General features: G+C 43.7%; 1 non-coding gene across 1 annotated transcript; it reads right to left on the bottom strand.

Annotated features, from left to right (window-relative positions):
* Nucleotides 1-3,756: 3,756 nt before the first annotated feature.
* On the bottom strand, nucleotides 3,757-3,860 carry LOC124969637 (U6 spliceosomal RNA). The gene has a single exon (XR_007106010.1). It is a non-coding gene; the product is annotated as a U6 spliceosomal RNA (small nuclear RNA).
* Between the last annotated feature and the right edge of the window lie 278 nt (nucleotides 3,861-4,138).

Genomic DNA, 4,138 nt, shown 5'->3' with positions numbered 1-4,138 from the left:
CATGAAAGCTTTGTTTGTGATTTTGTGTTTCCTTTGGAAAAGTCTACTGGGGCTCACTTGCTGAGGAAAAAGCACAACCATTTTTAGAAATGGAAATCTGAATGTTTTTCTCCCCATCATTCCTCAGATGGAGCCTCAACTGGTTTTATAGGGCCTTCAGTTTCCATTTTCTTCTCTCCTTCCACCATGTTTGTTCTTGTTCATATTCTTGGAGAGCACAGGCCTTTTTGAGAAGGAGAAGTTTGGTGGGAGGCTAGAAAGAGAGGAAGGAAGGTAGGGGACTGTTAGAGTAGGGTTGGGGCCCAGGAGGCCAGGCTCTGTGGAGGTTACCTCGGGCAGCCAGCACCAACGAGGACCTTCCTCAGCTTCACAAATGTTGAGGGTTGTGCCTCCGCTCACCCTCCTCTCTTCATTGGTTTAAGGAGAAGACTACTTTGAAATGCTGGCGCCTGAGGAATTGTCAGGATTGTAGGGAGGGGCTGATGCTCACAGGCGCAGACGGAAAAACAAAATCCACCGGGCCATCTAGGTACTTCCCACAAAATGTTTTCAATTCTTAATTAACTCCAAGCTTATCTCTTAAGCATGTTTGAAATATGAAAATAATCTCAGAATGTCACAATCTAGAATGTAATTTAGATAAGCTAAGAGCCAAAGGGAGGAGAGCCGGGGCCTTCTCTCTCAGACCTGTGTGGGTCTGTGTTCCTAAGACTCCTGGTAACATGAGGCCAAACAGGGCAGCTGACTGACTGAACGAATAGCTGTAGTGTCAGTTTTTCATGCTTTAAATGTCTTTAAAAATATAACTTTAAGGTTGGGCGTGGTGGCACACCCTGTACTTTCAGTGATTTGGGAGGTTGAGGCAGGAGGATCACAAATTTGAGGCCAAACTTGGCAACTTAGCAAGACCCTGTCTCAATATAAAAAGGGCTGGGGATGTATTCAGGGGTAGAGCAACCCCTAGCAGAGCACCCACTACCAAAAATAAAAAATCTATTTATTTATCTCTTCATGCATTTGGGTTCAATTCAACTGCCTGTCTAGTTGTTACTTTCACATGTTCATTTCCAGTTAACTTCTCATAACTGTGAGGTGGATCCCATTGTTTCCATTTCTGCAAATGAGGAAATGGATCCCTTATTAAGTGTAACAACTAGCATTGTGTCTGGCCTCTGGTAAGTGGAAGATCCAGAGTTGGAGTCAGATCTCAAATCTCAGGCCATAGCTGGGTCAATCCCTCTACCACAAAGCTGTCCCACAATCAGGAATATGGGAACAATCCCCTTGATTTCCTAATGGCCCCAGAAAGGCAGCAGTGGCAGTACAAGTCTATCATATGGCTCTACCCACTAACCCCCTCTCATCAGCAAGTCAAAGAGGTGTGTTTTAGTTGTTTATTGCTGGGTAACAAGTTACCCCTAAACTAGAATTAGTCTTTCATTGCTGTGTAACAAAGTATCTTGAAACACAGTGGCTTAACACAATAAGTATAATTATGCCACAGTTTTTGTTAGGAATTCAGAAGTGGCTTATCTGAAGTGCTTATGACTCTGAGGGGGAAGGGGTGGGGAGGCAGGCTATTTGTCATACACCTAAGTGACCAGTGTGCACTGCATCTCTATCTTATAGCATAAAAGAAGATCCCATCTCCTTTTAAAATTTTTATTATTTTTTTTGTTCTAATTAGTTGTACATGACAGTAGAATGCACTTATACATTTTGATAGATCATACATAAACAGAGTGTACCCTCTCATTTTTTGACTATACGTATTACAGGATCACATGGGTCATGCAGGCATACATGTACATGAGGTAGTAATGTCTCTTTTTACTCTGCTATCATTCCTTCCCCCATGCCCCTTCCCCTCCCTTCACTCCCCTCTACCTAATATAAAGTAATTCTATTCCTCCCTAGCCCCGACCCCCCCACTTATTGTGAATTAGCTTCCACATTTCAGAGAGACATTTGGCTTTTGGTTTTTTGGGTCTGTCTTATCTCACTTAGCATGATATTCTCCAACTCCATTCAATTATCAGCAAATGCCAGAATTTCATCTCCTTTTAACATCTCAGTGAAACAGCTTAAATCCTCATCTTGTTTTCGGAGAAATGCCTTGGGTTTTCCCCTGATGAAAGAAGACCCCAAAGCTTATCTGTATCCAAAATGCCAGACTCTGTTCCTTCCACCGGGCTTTTGAACCTCCACTGGAGGCCAGAGGATGCCACAGGCCCATGTGCGGCTTAGCCTACTGGCATCCCAGGCCACCTGACCAGGGCCTGGTGTCTTACTCCTGTCATGTACATGACTACCAGCATGGATCCTGGGGCATAAGGGTGTGTCTTCTCTCCCCACTGCACCTCAGCAAGTGTGGCCTGGCTCTGGGTGCCATCAACTCAGACATTTACGAGCTCTAGCCCACGTATGAGCCTGCAGCCAGGAAGGATGACTGCAGCTGGGGCTGGCTCTCTCCTCCCCCAGACTCACTCTCCCTCTTTCTGCCTCCACCCCAATTCTGTGTGGAGGCTGGGTCTCTGGTTTCCATGGCAGGGACTTTGGGGCCTTTCTTGTCACTGAACTGGACTCTGGGCCATCCCAGTCTCACTACATGTTCTTTCTTTCTCTTTTGCATCTTGGAGTAAACTGGATGTGCCCAGAGGGTGTAGCAGCTCTACCTATATCTTAAACTCCAACACCTCCTGCCATTCAAGGACTCTTCCCTAGTGGGTATTCAACAAAAGGAAGGGCCTAGAACCTGAATCTGAAAACGACTAGAATTCTTGTTCAGCGACTTGTCCTTCCCTAAAGATGTCTGCATCTACTTACAGTCTGGCTAAAGGAAGACACAGAAGAAGCTAGAACTGTCCTTCCATTTCTCTTGAAGTTTCATCTCCTGGTCCCCTCTCTAGCCCTAACTCTCCATTCCTACTTTTTAGACCCATTTCATTATGGTAGCCAACTTCCAATATGTTCAATTCCCTGACCTTATTTTTGTGACTGTGGCATTTCATCTAAATGATATGGAAGTGAATCTCTTACCTGCGTGTGGTCAATGTGTGAGTGTGCACACCTGTGATTCCAGCTACTCTGGAGGCTGAGGCAGGAGGATTGCAAGTTTGAGGCCTGCCTGGGAAACTTAGTGGGATTCCATCTCAAGGTGAAATTTAAAAAGGGCTGGGGATGTAGCTTAGTGGAAGAGCACCCCTGGGTTCAATCCCCAGTACCATGAAACAAACAAAAAGACAATAAAAAAAAGTTACCTTAGAACAGTGACTTGGACTTTTTTCTTTTATGCCAAATAAAAATAACTATTTTTTAAAGTGAAATAAATAGCACAATGTAGTACTAAATTGCTAATATTCATCACTGTTTCCCATGTGCCACATACTCTGCAATGTGCTTTATATGGTTTTTAAATTTTATCTTTTTTAAATTTGTTCTAATTAGTTACACATGACAGTAGAATGTATTTTGACATATGATACGTGTATGGAGTATTACCTCTCATTCTTCTGATTGTACATGATGTAGAGTTACATTGGTCATGTAATTACATGTGCACATAGGAGAGTAATGTCCCTTTTATTCTACTGTCTTTCCTATTCCCATTCCCCCTCCCCTCCCTTCATTCCTTTTTGTCTTATCCAAAGTACTTCTCTTCTCCCCTAACCCCGCCCCACTGTCCCTTTGGTGAATTATCATCCACATATCAGAGAGAACATTCGGCCTTTGGGTTTTTGGGATTGGCTTATTTCAAAAAATATGGCACATCTCACAAATGTGCCTGTCATCCTTGCACAGGGGCCATGCTAATCTCTGAATCGTTCCAATTTTAGTACTGGTGCTGCCAAAGTGAGCACTGAATGGTTTATCTCGTGTTTATCTTCACAGCTGACCTCTTTGTGTGACTGCTGGTTTACAAATAGGGCAACTGAGACCTGTGAGGCTAAATAACTTCTCAAGGTCACATACCCATTGCTATGAACTGAAAATTTTATTCCCTCAAAATTCATCTGTTGAAGCCGTAACCTCCAGGGTGGCTGTATTTGGAGTAAGAAAGAGGGACTAAGTTCATAAGGGTGGGGTCCTGATCTGGTAGGATGAGTGTCCTCATGTGAGCTCACTGGAGTGCTTTCTC

Source organism: Sciurus carolinensis, chromosome 17, assembly GCF_902686445.1.
Source record: "Sciurus carolinensis chromosome 17, mSciCar1.2, whole genome shotgun sequence".
NCBI lineage: Eukaryota > Metazoa > Chordata > Mammalia > Rodentia > Sciuridae > Sciurus > Sciurus carolinensis.
This window is presented reverse-complemented; position numbering and strand designations above follow the sequence as displayed.